The sequence below is a fragment of the Tupaia chinensis genome, unplaced genomic scaffold, assembly GCF_000334495.1.
Source record: "Tupaia chinensis unplaced genomic scaffold, TupChi_1.0 Scaffold000185_1, whole genome shotgun sequence".
Taxonomy (NCBI): Eukaryota; Metazoa; Chordata; class Mammalia; order Scandentia; family Tupaiidae; genus Tupaia; species Tupaia belangeri.
In genome coordinates, this window is record NW_006159660.1 from 379,725 (window position 1) to 395,226 (window position 15,502).

Sequence of the window (15,502 nt, forward strand, 5' to 3'; positions counted from 1 at the left end):
GTTGTCTTGCAAAAGTCAAACCTGAAGCAATACTCTACTACCTGAATTGATACTCACAGTATTTTCTGACAATCATTCTTTCAAATCTGACTCTAATTACTTAATTTTCCTTTATCAGTTAAATACTACTAGAATCTTAAATCAGTCTTGATCATTCCCTTTATGTAATTCTCTATAAAAGTGAGTCAGATTCAATTATTTCAACAAAGCAATTTTGGGTCAAATGATCCCTTGTCTTCAAGGATTTTAGAAGCAATAGTAACATCAGGCTTCTACGCAGCAAATATTTTTTCTAGATGTGGTCTATTTTGTAAAAAGCACCAAAGATCTTTGTGATGGTATCAGCTATCTGTCTTTACTTTACTCAAGTCCATCACTACATGCCTGTATTTTAAGAGGCACATTTTTTAAAAATTATTTAAAACCAGTTCTTTTAACGGGATCAAGAAGCTTAAGGTAATAAACATATTGTATGCCATATCAACTACTGTGTGACCTGCAATTTGGTGCGTGAAGTGTATAATTTGCTCATCTCCAGATAAGCGGAAGCACCAGGAGGTATCAATAAATACCTCAAGCCTTTTCTTTCAAAGAAAGGACCCATAAATATAGATGCAACAGAGAACAATCTGTGTTAATATATATTTATCATCATACCCTATGCTTCTGCAGTGAATTGGGTACAAACATGCTCTGAAAAAGATTTAACGAACTCCCATAGCCGGTACTCAACCTGCCCAGTAGTATCTATTTGTCTCCATTTATTCTCTGACAATATTCGGGAGCTTGCAAGGAATGATTTTACACAACACTGCCGTTACTAGAGGCAAATGCATGGCAGCGGCCATCAAACAGAAAGCCTGGGTACACCCTAGAACCAAGTTCAATCATGAAAGCCACAGCTGGTTCATCATGAAGAGACCGAAATTAAGACAAATCCATCTGCAACATCAGCAGGCGAAAAAGGAAATAGTCTTACACACACAATTGTGGGATAAACTTTCAATTTTCCTGCCACCAAAAGTTTCTCCAAATAGCGTTCTAAGCTTCTCTCCCCACCAATATAGTGGAAAATCAACTTGACCAGCAGTTGGTCCATTTTTCTTCCAATCTGCTGCAAGCCAGAGCTTAGAAGGAGTTGGATTGGACAGTCATACTAATATTAATTGAGATTAATCTCCAAAATTAGAAAACATAGAATTCTTCCTTCATTAAAGACGCAGAGAATTGAGAATGTGCTATATTTAAATTAAGGATTAATATTAACACTGCCATTGCAATGGTAAATAACTTTTAAGTGTTTGTTATTCATCAGTCTCAAACTGTCTTCTTAAATGATCTCATTCCAGCTTTGCAACAAGCCAATATGAAAGGTATTGATATCATCCCTGTAATTCAGAAGGGGAGACTGAGGCACAGAGTAGCAATGGCTCCTCTAAATCACACATCTAAGCCAGCGTCAGAGATGGTGGAATTGGAATCCAAACCCACGTGGCCGACTCAGGAGGATCCGCCTTGCGCGAGCCCAGGTGGCTCACCAGTTGCCCATTTCCGCGCGCACGCGCATGTCCTTCCGCCCCGGCGCTCCTTAGCGGGAGCGCGCCATCGCACACGCGCGTGCCTGGGCAGCCACTTGCCTGCTCTGGGGGCCGCTGGGCTGCTCTCGAGGGCGGGGCTGAACCCCAGCGCCTGGGAAGGGGCTGAGCCACCAGCTCCCTTTCCGCCTAGCTACCCTGTGGTGCGCTGCACACCTGCCTTCCGAGTCTCGCCTCCCACCCCTTCCCCTGCCTGCCTTCCAGACTGACAGCTCGGTCACCTCCCCTGCACTCGCCCCAGCATGTCGCCCCGGGCTGGGTACCTGGGCCCGCGCAGCAGCGGCAGCGGCTCCGACCCTGGGTTTTTCACAGGAATTCCTCAGCCCTGCCCCTGGCCGAGAAAGTGCAGCTCGCAGAGAGCGAACGGCAGGAGTAGGAATGGATGGGCCGGCGTTCCCCAGCCTTGCGGCTCCAATCCCTGCTCTCCAAATTAATCACTTTCTCCTTTCTCCCTCCCCACGCACACTCACTCAAAAAAAAAAAAAAAAAAAAAAGAGAGAGAGAAGCACAAAGAGGAAGAAGGAGAAGGGACCATCCGTGACTGGCATCTCTAGCTCCCAAGGCTCAGCTACCAGGGAGCCATGGCAACCAAGCCCCCGGTCTGCCCTGTGGCCCCCACGGTGGTCCGGGAAGATAAAGCTCCCGAGCTCCCGTTTCCTCGCCCTTCCTGGTCCGGGTCACCACCCTCCACCCTGCGGTCCCTAAATCCTCCTTCTGGGGGTGGGGAGCATTCAGAGACGCTGCCGGGATCGAGAATCCTTTTCCAAGAGTAGGAGTAGGACAGGGGCGTGGAGGTGAGGGGACAGCTGAGCCCTAGGACCTAAGAGATGGCCAGACACCGGCAAGAGAGAGGCCAGGTCTGACGCCAGGACTAGCTGGACCTCCGACCCTCCACTCGGGAGAGGGCTGGCATCCACAGGAGGGTCTGGAATCCTCTCCAGAGGGTCTGAAGGGGGTGGGGGAGGAAAGGCTGGCGGAAAGACGGAGGGTCAACCTACCGGGGACCCGGGGTGTAAGTGGGAGCCGGAGGACTGGAAGACCCTATCTAGTCCACCCGACTGACCCGAGCTGTCTGAATCCAGTCCCTGCCACCTGGGGGCGGGGCTGGGAAAGAGGGTGCCTCCTCCCGGTTAGGGTCTGGGTAGAGCGGACTAGGATCACCCCCACTTTAGGAATGATGGAGCCCTGACTACCCACCATTTCCTTTCCATAATCAGTTGACCCTTCCTCCCAGGGGCAAACCCTTAGTCCCTCCTCCACCTCCCCCTGGAGCTGGCTAAAGGTGGGATGGGAGATCCCCCAGGGCTAGCAAGAGAGATGCAAATTGACCCCCATGACTCCCAACCCTGCCACACCTGGTGGTCTCTGGTTACCGGTCTGTCCGGGACCTCTCCTCCGGGAAACTTCTCTCCACAGCTGGCACCTGCAGGGTCCTCCAGCAATGGGCGGGTCCAGGGGAGTTAGGCCAGCCGTTCCCCGCCGCTCGGCACCCGCGTCTGTCCTCGGAGATCCCGCCGGTCCCGTCTCGCTGCCGGCTCCGGCCGCGAGGAGGCTGGACCTGTTCTGGCTTGCACCGGGTCCACGCCCTCCTGCCCGCCGCTGGCTCGCGCCTCTTCTCTTCCCCGGTTCTGCTCCGCCACCCCTCACCCACGCCGCCTATTTCCCCTCCCTTTGCACACTCCCGTGGGACAGGGAGAGTTACAGGCTTAAGACTTTCATTTCATGGGGAAAAGCAAGGGACGAAGCCAAAACTTTGCTCGTCATTTTCAACATCTCTTGGTCAAAAGAGAAAGGCTCCTCGCTCCGCTGATGTGGAATAAAGAGATTTAAAAAGACACCCCTCCCCCCTCCCACTGGTTTCGCTCAGTTCATATTCCATACACGGGTCGCCGGTCTGGTTTTCCCCTATTGCCGCATGTCGGAGGGGTGCGGTCCAGGTACCTATTTAAAATATTCTGGCTTTTCTTCTTCAGAGGCATGGAGGGGCTTGCTGTTTAATATGCTCAAGATGCTACTACCGTCAGCTACCAAAGTAGCACACACAATTTTAGGGACATCTCACTGTTACTTTTTTTTTTTTTAATTTGCCCTAATACTTACAATCCATTATTTTACCGTTTGGTTTTATGACAATTTTTCTACTATCCTCTAGGAAGTCACTGTTATAGAACAGAAGAAAGCCCCGTGTGTTTCTTTCCATTGCAAAAAGCCATTTCTGGTGTCTTTATCAATTCCACCAATGTTAATATTTATGTTAAGATCCCCAAATTAATGTGGGAACAGTACAGGCTTTTGCTCTATCAATGACTGATAGTCCCCTATTACATTTTTCCCACCACAATGACATTTTCCAAAATTTTACACAATACCACTTAAGAGAGAGGAAAAAAAATCCTGTGGAATCTAAGTTCTCTTTGATGTTGAGAGAATTATTGACTTCTAGTTTTTACTCACTATGGCTGTGAGATGGACCTTACAGTCTTGTTTTGTTCTCCTCTAGTGCACTGAACAATGAGGACATTTAATCTATGAGCTACCCTCAGAGCTGGATGTCACTTTGGGAAGCAACAAGAGGGAAGGGCAACTCCCGATTCTGCCTTAGCAGCAATTGAATAAAATACTTTTGGAAACGAACAAATAGACTTTTACATTTTAGTAATTGCTAACCTTGGGGCCTTGATTCTGTCAGTTCGTGTGTGGGCACAGTTCCTACTGACTGCATTGGCAAATTGTGCATGCAAGTGAGGGCAGGATTTGTCCTAAGTTTAAATTGTGCTGCTGGAGTGATTTCTGTGCCCCAGGCGTCATTATTTACGTGGCATGGTTTCTAAAGTAGAAACAAAGGTAGAATATTGAATAAAATTCCAACAGAGAGACTACTGTGCCTGTAGGAAAACACTTCCAAGGTCAAGGAGCCACAAGAGAGAGACAATGCCAAGTTAGTCTCATGAGTTTACCACCTTCTGGGTAAACATCAACTGAGCAAAAGCCTCAGAACTCCACTTTGGGCAGACCAACCGATAACTCTAATGCATAGAGCTCTTCCCTTTTCTTTGTCTGGTTTGCTTGAAATTAGGACTATTATTTAACAACAACAACAGCAACAAAATATTTATTGAGCACCTACTGTTTATCTATCACTGCTCTAAATGTTAGGAACAGTGGGAAATAAACAAAGCCAGTAACTTCTTTTTTAAGTCAAATATCCAAAAATACATTAGAGAATACCATGGCACAATACACAAAACGAGAAGGTGAAGTGTCAGTTCTTATATATAAATTTTTCTTGAAAGGGATATTACATACTTCTGAGCCCCTGACACTGCATATAAATGAGACAGTAATAGGAGCTGACTAGCCACAGTAATTAAGTCGATATATATATGCAATTCACTTTACCTCAGGCAACCAAATTTTAAGAAAGAAATGAGAGAGAGAAGAAAAAGGTAAGGAAGGGAGAGAAAGGAAAGGAGGGAGGAAGAGACGGAAGAAAGGAGGGAAGGAGGAAGGGAAGGAGAGAAGGAAAGATGGACAGACTGATGGACCAAAAAAGGAAAACAGTATTTTTCAAAGAAATGCAAAAGGGAGACAGATGACTTAAATTCCCACATTCGAGCAAGCACCTCATAGCTGTCATCTTTAAGGATGGTTTCATATTTTAATACATTATCAAAAGAAGGCAACAAATCTAGGCTTTCCTGGCCAAAGGAACTCACACCTCCACTACCCTGGCTTCCAGGAAGGCTGGAACCAGAAGGCAGCCTTCAGCCAGAGTGGATGTTCACTGGAGATTCCTTCTGCTGCTGCCTTGGAACCCTCTCTTGGCTCCCAGTCTCCTGTCTGACACTGTTCAGGCCCATTTCCCACTCAACAGTCCTCATCTATAAGACACTACACAGTTGCACATAGGTGCTAGAGAATGACTAGATTATGAGTCACGTGGAAACTTGATTGCATTAGTTTGGAAAGATGGGAATTTCCTCTCTAACAGTTGAAGAAGACCAGGCCAAATGAAAATACTAGCACTAAATCACACACACATGCACATGAAGGCGAAAAAGGGCCTCTCTTACAAATAGAAGCAGAAGGTGAGCGAGATAGGCCAGTCATCTGGAAAAAAATAAAAGGTATTAAAAGCTGGGGTATTTTTCAGCTTTTACTGCTGATTTACTGCTTACCCCCAGTCTGAACCATCATTTGGTCTCATTCCCAGAGTTAGGGCCATTGGAAGAATATTGCCTTTTGGCAAAGCCAAGTAGCTAGTGATATGGCATCATTCCTAGAAAAATTGTTTAGCAGGAGAGCTGTAGTTTTGGAAATGGCATTTGAGTCTAGCAGTTCCAAATAGTCACAGATCTACAGGGGTTTTCTGGCCAACTGCTGTAATAAAGGGAAGGAGGATGTTCCACTGAGGAATACATCCTTCAAAGGCAACCTTGCAAGTACAAAGCAGCCACCTCCAGCTTAGATATTAATAAGGCTAAGAAGACCATATTAACTCTGCCGTTATACTGACAGTCAATACTCCTTTAACTTGTCCTTTAATTCAGGAACAAAAAGACATGTATTAAAAATCAAAGAGCAATAATTCTGGAACATATAAAATGGTAAAATCTTATGTTTTATGTCATAGATCATTAATATGTGTGATTCAGCCCTAGGAGGTCATGAAATCAAATACTTTCACAGGATTTTAAAGAGCTCGGTAATTTTATGGCCATTAATAACATTATACTTATGTAACTAAGTGTGATCAAATCTCATGCTTTAAGGCATCCATTGATTACTTGTGCAGATCAGAAAAATTTCCCACCCTCCAATCAAAAACATCTACCAAGGCTAATTTATTCTCCTATTGGTGCTTTGCTTTAGTAGGTTTGTAGGATGACCTCCTATTTGTTGGGGAAAGTCCTGGTATTTTTGGAGGATGAAGGTTTCGTCTAAACCTATTTCCAGCATAATAGAAATGTATTCATTTAGGAAGGTACCTAAGATAACATTCTCTTCTGGCTTCCTTTTTGATTGGGTTGTTGGAAAAGTCATGACATATTTTTCTATGCAAAAACCCATCATGACTTTTCAGACGATCCAATATTTGAAGAACAAGATTTAGAAATTTTCTTGAAGTTCTATAATTACTTGGTAGTAGTCAAGTAAAAAGCCATGTATTGAAAATCTCCCTATTCCTCATCTTGTATCATTTTAAAATATGATAAGCCACTGCCATTTTTGAAAATGTTATTGTTTCCAGTCTTCCTGTGTAGCAAACAACACAAATATAGAATAGTGAGATATTAAGTGATACCAGGAATATAAAGGCTAACCTTTACAAATAGGCACAATGAAGGTCGCAGTTTATCATTTTCTTCTGTTTGTTTTGTCCACTTGCTTCTATAACTATATTTTCCATCCAACATAACAGAAACATGTAGGGGAAAATGAGAAATCTAGTGAGTCGTGTTAATATAAAAGCTTGTGGTAGCCACTGGTCGCTCCCTCCTCTCCCTACTCCCAATAATCTGTTCTTTTTGTTTTTGTTTTTTCTTCCTGGACACATCTGGGCTCCAAAAAACTTCCAGTCTGTTTCATGACCAAGTATGACTTCATGACTATGTTCTTACCAAAGAGACATATGGAGAAATGCTGTTGACAATTTCCAAGTCATCCACATAAGCATAGTCTAGGTTTACTTCTTTTTCTTCTAACTAGCCTATGGGAAGATGGTAAAAGGACCCATATTATCCTAGATCCCTGGTAACTCTGTGGATCAGAGCTTACTTACTACCATAAAGAATTGAATGTCTCTGGGACCAGCAGATGGCATAATGGTTAAGCCTCTGGACTCTGATGTAGTCCACTGTGGTTTGAGTCCCAGACCCAGTGGCTTAAAACTCACACCAGATTCATGTGCCTACATGCCCAAAATCCCAAGAGGAGAACGGAGAAGAAGGAATTGAAGCATGGCCATCACCCCTGGGGTGTCATTTCTCACTTTCCATCTCACTGTGTCTGTCCCTTTCTTATGTGCCCTATAGCATACATCTCTCTCTTTGAAAAAAAAAAAAGAAAGAAAGAAAGAAAAAAGAATTGACTGTCTCTTTTCTTTGAGCCAATGTCTCTTGGGTCTCTTTATTATAACTGTGTAGGTTTTACCCTAACTAATATAACTATAAGCTGTGTCATCAAAATAATTTCGGAATAGTAAAGACAAATAAGATCAGAGGGTAGCATTGATATTCATTGGTTTTTTGTTTGTTTGTTTGTTTTTTCTTACCTAACTTTTATCTACATTCTTTCAGTTCAGCTAATCCCAGGGAAGAATATAACTTCTATTACTGTAATTAAGTAGAAGCTAATTTCAATTCTCTTTATCTACCTGTGGTCCACATATGTGGTATGGGTGTGACCAACCAATATTTTCCATTAACTTCTCTGTCTATGGTAACTAGAACAATGAAAGAAATTGCACACAAAAGAAGTCTCGAGATACCTACCTAGGACTTATGCATGAGCTATCAGAAAAACAAAACAAAATTTTTAAAAAGCTGAAGATTACTTAATACAATGATACAAAGTAGGAGAAAATGGTTTCTCCTTATCGCCCCTTAGGATGAGACCACCTGAAAATAAAGTCACCGTAGAGGGAGAAAAAAAAGAAAAAAGGAGAGAGACAGAATGGTCAACAAGCTTATAAGCTTACTCTTTTTTTTTGTAAGAATTATTTTATTTAACTTTATTTATTATTTATTTTTAATTTGACCAGAGGGGGACAGAGTGAGAGAGAGAAAGAAAAAGTGAGAAAGCAAGCAGCCAGGTCCGGAACTCAAACCATGGTCGGTCATGTGGGAGTCCAGCACCATTAACCACTATGTCACCTAATGGCCCCATAAGTTTACTTTTTATTAAAGGTTAAAACTAGAATACAACTTGACTTTCTAGGTAGGAGAGCCAAAAAATTTCTTAGTTTGATTTGGTTTCCTGTTTCTTGAAACAAAAATCATGCTTATTCATTGTAAAGTCTTAAGCAAAATTGATCTGTTGGGATAATCTGTTTAGTAAGAGTATAAATTGCAAAAAGTCTTCCTTTCATGAATTAACCCAGCTGGTTGGTAGTGACTCCCTAAAACACTGTGTCCAAAAGATTCTAACCCTTCATCTGAGCTAAGCAGGAGAGACAAATTGAGTATTAATGATGGCTATCATTGATAGCATACAAGAGATACTCTTTTTTTTTTGGAGAGGTTTTTCACTATAGGGCGCGTGCGCTCGCCAGACATAGAGAAATATAGAGACAGAAAGCGAGAAATCACCCCCCAGGGGGGATGGTCACGATGCAATCCCTTCTCCTCCATTCTCCTCTCGGGATCTTGGGCACACACGCACACGCGCCTGGCGTGAGTTTTAAGCCACCGGGTCCGGGACGTAAACCATGGTCGACTACGTGGGAGTCCAGCGACATATCCATTACGCTAACTGCTGGTTCCCAAGAGATACTCTTTTGCTTTGTATTTGCTGTTCCTGTTTTAAGACATTCTTAAATTTCAGCTTAAATCTAGATATGTGTTGGACTTCAGTTTTTAAATTACAATATAACTGCACATTTTAAAGGCATATATATATATATATTTAAAAGAACCATGGGGCCAGCACGCTGTGTGGTATTTAAGGTGCTAGATTCTCACATGACCAACCGTGGTTCAAAATCCTGGACAGAACAGCTTAAAAAACACATCGAGCACTTGCGTATGTGTGTACCCAAACCCCCAAAAGGAGAATGGAGGAGAAGGAACTGCAATGTGGCCATTCCCCCAGGGAGTGACCTTTGTTTCTCGCGTTCTCTGTCTCTCTCTGTCTCTCTCCACCAAGCACACATTCCCTGTGGCAAAAAAAAAAAAAAAATTAACAATGCATGGTGACCATAATTTATGCTTTTAATTAACTTTTTTCCTGTAAAATGAACAAATTAATTAGTTGACCGTACTTAAATCACAACGCGCGTGATATACTGTGTTAACACAATCATAACTACATACTTTACAAGTTACAAATCTAATCACATTGGATTCATATTATCTCAAGGGTTAAATGAGACTTAACCAATTTATTTTTTGCACATTGTTTTTCAGACTATGGTAAACAGCAAACACAGTAAATCCTTGAAAATTCTATGTCCCAGTATAGTAAATCCACAGCAAGGGTTCTGAATCTCCTCTTTGTATTGACATGAAAGTTTGCCATATCTTACGGGGATTAGTTCCTCTATCTTAGGCCATATCCTTTGCTTTTCTCACTCAGGTAGTTTTTGCCAGCTCTATTACAATATTAAAGAGCACAGAACCTTGGGGGCAGGGATGCCCTCATAGGAAAAGTCTAAGGTTGGTGTTTCAGGAGCACATTAGGAGCACACACATGATATGGCTATGATCTGGGTCAGCTAAGACGCAGGGTGAATTGCTGCATCTACACGCTATTGGGGGTGCCTATCTCTCCATCTTTCTCCTCTCTTTCTCTCTCATGGAAGGAATAACTAAATAAATAAACTTAAAAATAAAAGAAGAGCTCATACCCAAGCATGAGATTTACTTTACACATGTTGCCCAGGTATAAAGTGTTCTCCAAACGGAATACTTTTATCAGCTTGTATTCCTTTTTCTATATCTCAGTCCATTCACAATCATACAGATGTGAAACAAGTCTGCAAGAATTTCTGTCTTGCATATAGAAATCTTTTTATAAAATAATTATTTTATTTAACTTTATTTATTTATTTTTATTTTGACCAGAGAGAGAGACAAAGCAAGAGAGAGAGAGAGAGAGAGAGAGAGAGAGAGAGAGAGGGAAAGCAAGAAAGCAAGCCACCAAGTTCGGGACTCGAACTGCAGTTAGCTAAGTAGGAGTCCAGCATCCTTAACCACCATGCCAACCTGCCATCCCCAGCATATAGAAATATTAAAAGTTTTCTAAAATAAGGCAGATTTCAATGTCTCAAATATGAGAAAAGGAAGAGATCAGATAATGAAAGTCTCAAATATTCCTGGGTATCTAAAGTGTTCTTATACATTTATCCAAAGAAGAAATAGAGATATTAACAAAGCCTAATGTATATATTCAATATAGATAATAAGAAATGAACACAAACCAAATAATTTTTTTTGAGAGGTTTTTGCTATGGGGTGCGTGCGCTCGCCAGACAGACAGAGAAAGACATAGAGACAGAAAGCGAGAAATCACCCCCCAGGGGGGATGGTCACACCGCAATCCCTTCTCCTCCATTCTCCTCTCGGGATCTTGGGCATGCACGCACACGCGCCCAGCGTGAGTTTTAACCCACCGGGTCCGGGACGCAAACCGTGGTCAACTACGTGGGAGTCCAGCGACATAGCCATTATGCTAACTGCTGGTTCCCACAAATCAAATAATTTGATATCACTTTTTGCCAATGCAAAAATAGCAAAGTTAATATGTAATTGCAGCACCTGGCAGTAGGGTAAAGGCTAAGGTTTCTGGATCCCACATGGTGAACTACAAGGGAAATGTCTTAAATATATACACACACACACACACACACACACACACACATATATATATGTGTGTGTGTGTGTGTATAAAATGTCATTACCCAGTTTTAAAATGGATGCCATTTGACACAATATTAATGCATGTTAACAATTTTAGGAAAAAAAATACATTATGTATGTATTATTTTCTTAGAATTAAATAATAGGGCTAGCTCCATAGTACTGTGGTTAAGCAGATCTCACAGGGCTGACCAAGGTTTGAATTCCAGCTCCTATGGCTTGAAAAACATGCCACGTGTATGTGTGTGTATGTGTGTGTGTGTGTGTGTGTGTATGCTCAGAATTCTGATAGGATAGAGATATAGAAGAAAAAGAACTATGGTGTGATCATGCACTGCTGCGGGGGCGGGGGGGTTGTGGTGGGGGAGTAGAGGTACAGGGTGTGTGCTTTCTCTCTCTCTCTTTCCTTTTCTCTGACAAGTACATATGCCTTCTGGTAATAAAAAATAAGTAAAAATTAAATTCACAATTACAGAAGTTTAAAGATGAGCATTAATTTAGATGCAGGCATTCCACTTCTAAGACTATATAACGAAAGTATCCTGAAACACAGAAAATTCTATGGGGCAATAGAGATTCCATGATAAAATAAGTTATAAATATCTAAGAACATAATTATGTGATCCATGTGATATTATTACTATTTGATTATTTCTGATCTGTTGAAATGGCTGTTTTTACATTGTTCAACCTAATAAATGACTCTGTAATCTATGATAAAACAACCAAAACAATTATGTTTTCAAAAATGTATAATATTGGGTCATCAGAAAAGTCATGACATATTTTTTTGTTTTTCTATGCATAAAATGTGTCATTACTTTTCCAAAGATCCTGTATGAGAAATTCTTTCCAAAATAAAGTGAAAGATTTCTATGGGTTCCTTCAGGATCAACTCTCTTAAAGACAAAAACTATATAGATAAAACATAAAAAGTAGAAAGTGAAAAGCACTGGATAATGACCTAAGCTGGCAGATACTGAAGGGTGAAGACAACTGGAGAAAGGAAATAATATTGAATGAGTTTCCTATTTTATAACTTTACTGGAAGGCAGAATCTAATCTGTTCGTTCTAGGAAAATACAGTAAGGACAGCAAACAAGTAGTCAATGGCTTGAAGAAACAGAGCACAGGGCTTAGACAACCAGAGCAACTGAAAAATGAGAGGATTAATTCATCAAGAACAAGGAGAGCCCATGGAACCAACCTAAATGTCCAAAAAACTGATGAATGGATTGGAAAAGTGTGGTATATATACTTTATGGAATACTACTCAGCCATAAAAAATAACAAGACCCTGGCATTTGATAGAAAGTGGTTAGATATGGAAGATCTATTGCTGAGTGAAGTAAGTCAGGCTATGAAAGAAAGATATTGTATGTATTCTCTTAATATATACCGACTATCCGCACTCTATGATAGAGAGTGAAACATTGTAGGACATAAAAGCAGTGAAAGTACTTAACGAGAATAAGACAGTGTGGAATGGGGGGTGAAGAGAAGAGGATAGAGAAAGATAGCAAGAGAACAAATAGAGAGGAAGGACGTTAGTGGGAAACAGATATGGCTTATTACCTGTTGATGATGGCATGTAAAGTATTCTCAACTGGATTGGTCTGAGAAATATTTCATGATGGGCAAAGTCTTTTTTACAAGCAAAATGAGAAATAGTGATTGACTGTTTAAAAAAATAATTAGGATAATAATAATAATGATTGGGAAAAACATTGAAAAGATATCGAATGATGAAGTGGGGAGATTAATGTCTGTGTATTGACTGACATGCATGGCATTCCCTTTTGAAAAAGCAATGTAATACACTATAAAGTTATATGTAATCCAATGTAATATAAATAAGATTATGATGATAATAAAAAATATAAACAAGAAAAGAAGAAAAAAAGAAAAGAAAACCAAATAAAAAAAAGAACATGGAGAGCCAAAGACAGACAGAAAAATCTCAAATTCTGTGTATAAAGGCGCTCAGTTTCTAGTAATTGTCTCAAATTTGCAATTGTAGATGTTATAGACTGAATATCTGTGCACTGCCCTCCACACATTCATATGTTGAAAACTAATCCTCAGTGTAATGGTATCTGGGCCTTTGGCAGGTGATTTGGTCATGAGGGTAGAACTTTTATGAATGGGATTAATGCCCTTAGGAAAGAGGCCTGGGGGATGAGCAGGTGGTATGGTGGTTAAAGGCACTGGTTTCTCACATGGCCGACTGCGATTCGAGTCCCGGACCTGGTAACATGTTTTCTCATTTTCCCTTTCTCTCTCTCTATCTCTGGTCAAATTAAAAAATAATAACAAGTGGAAATAAATAAATAAATAAATCTTAAAAAAGAAAGAAAGAAAGGAAGGAAGGAAGGAAGGAAGGAAGGCCCAGAGTACTCTTTCATTCCTTCTACCATGTGAGGATACAATGAGAAGATGGCTATGAACCAGGAGATAGGCCCTAACCAGAAAAAAAGTCAGTCAGTACTCTGATCTTGGACTTCCTAGCCTCCAGAACTACAAAAGTTATTCATAAGTTATGTAGCCCATAAGTATTCTGTTATAGCAGCCAAAATTAACCAAGAGAGAAGGGTTGTTTTTCAACAGCCCAGCTGAGTTTAAAAGATTTGAACTGAGATTTCAATAACTATGTACTGCCAAGGATATTATAGTTCATTTTAGCTACATTCATTGCCTGCTATGAAAAATAGAAATCTCTATTATTTGGAGAACAAAACAGAATGCAGAATCTCTTCAATGCTCAGACCACCACCCAAAATATCACAACATATGATGATGGAGGAAAATGTGTTCCAAACTCAAAGAGAAACAATGGAGATGACTCCTGAGAAGAACCAGTCATTAGACTTCATAAACAAATAGCTTAAGACACAATTGCAGTTACGCTCAAGGAAACAAAAGATGATTCCTTCTAAATGAACCTAAAAACAGGAAACCTAAACAGGGAAATAAAATTTCTAAAGAACCAAAGAGATATTCTAGGTTTGAAAATATATCTGAAATAAAAAATGTCAGCTAATTTAACAGCGGATTGGAGATGACAAGAGGAAAGATAGACTTGAAGATAGACTCATAGGATGGAGCCAGCAGATGGCATAGCAGCTACGTCTCTAGACTCCCACATGGCCAACCATGGTTCAAATCCCAAACCCAGTGGTTTGAAAATCATGCTGGACATACATGCGAGCATGCCCAAGATCGCACGAGGAGAATGGAAGAGAAAGGATTTCAGCATGGCCGTCCGCCCTGAGGGCTGGAGGCTGACTTTCCCTCTCACTGTCCCTGTCTCTCTCTCTCTCTCTCTCTCTCTCTGATGAGCACATATGCCCTAAGGCAAAAACCTCTAAAAAGAAAAAAGTTCTAACCCTAAAAACTGAAGAGAAAATGTACAGAGCTTCAATGTATTTAATACTTGCATAATTAGATTCCCAAAAGAAGAAAAAAATGAAACATAAAAATATATCAGTATTTGAATGATAGCAAAACATTTTCCATATTTTGTGAAAAATCAAAAATTTATAGATCCAAGTATCTCAGCAAACTTTCAGAGGGATAAATACAAAGAAAGTCCCACTTAAGTATATAATAATCAAGCTTTCAAAAATCAAAGTTAGAAAGAAAACCTTAAAACCAATCAAAAAGAAAAACAGCACACTACATACTAAATACTGAAAGAATAAACAAACAAACAAAACTATTAATTCAGAATTCTTTCTCTAGTGAAAATATTGAAACTTGCAGGAAAAATAAAGATATGTTCAGATAAAAGAAAAGTTAAGATTAGCACCATCAAAAAAATATTATAAGAAACACTAAAAGTAACTTTTAATGCTAAAGGGAAATGAAACCAGATGGAAACGCTGATCTTTATATATAAATAAAGAGCATTAGAAATGATAAATATGTGGATAAATAGAAAAGATTTTTTTCTTTAAATTTACTTAAATTATATATGACGGTATAAACCAAAAAGAAGTAGCTCTTGCTGCCAATAAAAGAATTTCCCTACTCCAAAGAAAATGCATATTATCACATGTAGATAAAGCTATCATTTCATATATAAAGATATGTTTAAATAATTCATCTTTCATGAATTAAAATATATCATCTTTCAAATGTTGATTTTATCTAGTGTTTTATGATTAGCACAAGTAAGGAAGCCTGCAGAGATTTTCCAAAAAGATCAATTCAATTACAGAAAAATAAGAATCCTCTTTTCAGATCTGAATTTTGCATTATCTCTGTAAGAAGACAGAGATTATTAAATTATGGTTTAGTCTCAGGGCATTTTACTGATTAGAATTCAGA

The 15,502-nt window shown here is 40.2% G+C and overlaps 1 protein-coding gene across 1 annotated transcript in view; it reads right to left on the minus strand.

Annotated features, from left to right (window-relative positions):
- CHL1 (cell adhesion molecule L1 like) overlaps positions 1–3,078 on the minus strand; it is a 250,099-nt gene extending 247,021 nt beyond the window's left edge. The window contains 1 exon segment of the mRNA XM_014587141.2: positions 2,951–3,078. The gene's annotated coding sequence lies outside the window, so the exon portion shown is untranslated.
- Positions 3,079–15,502: the final 12,424 nt, after the last annotated feature.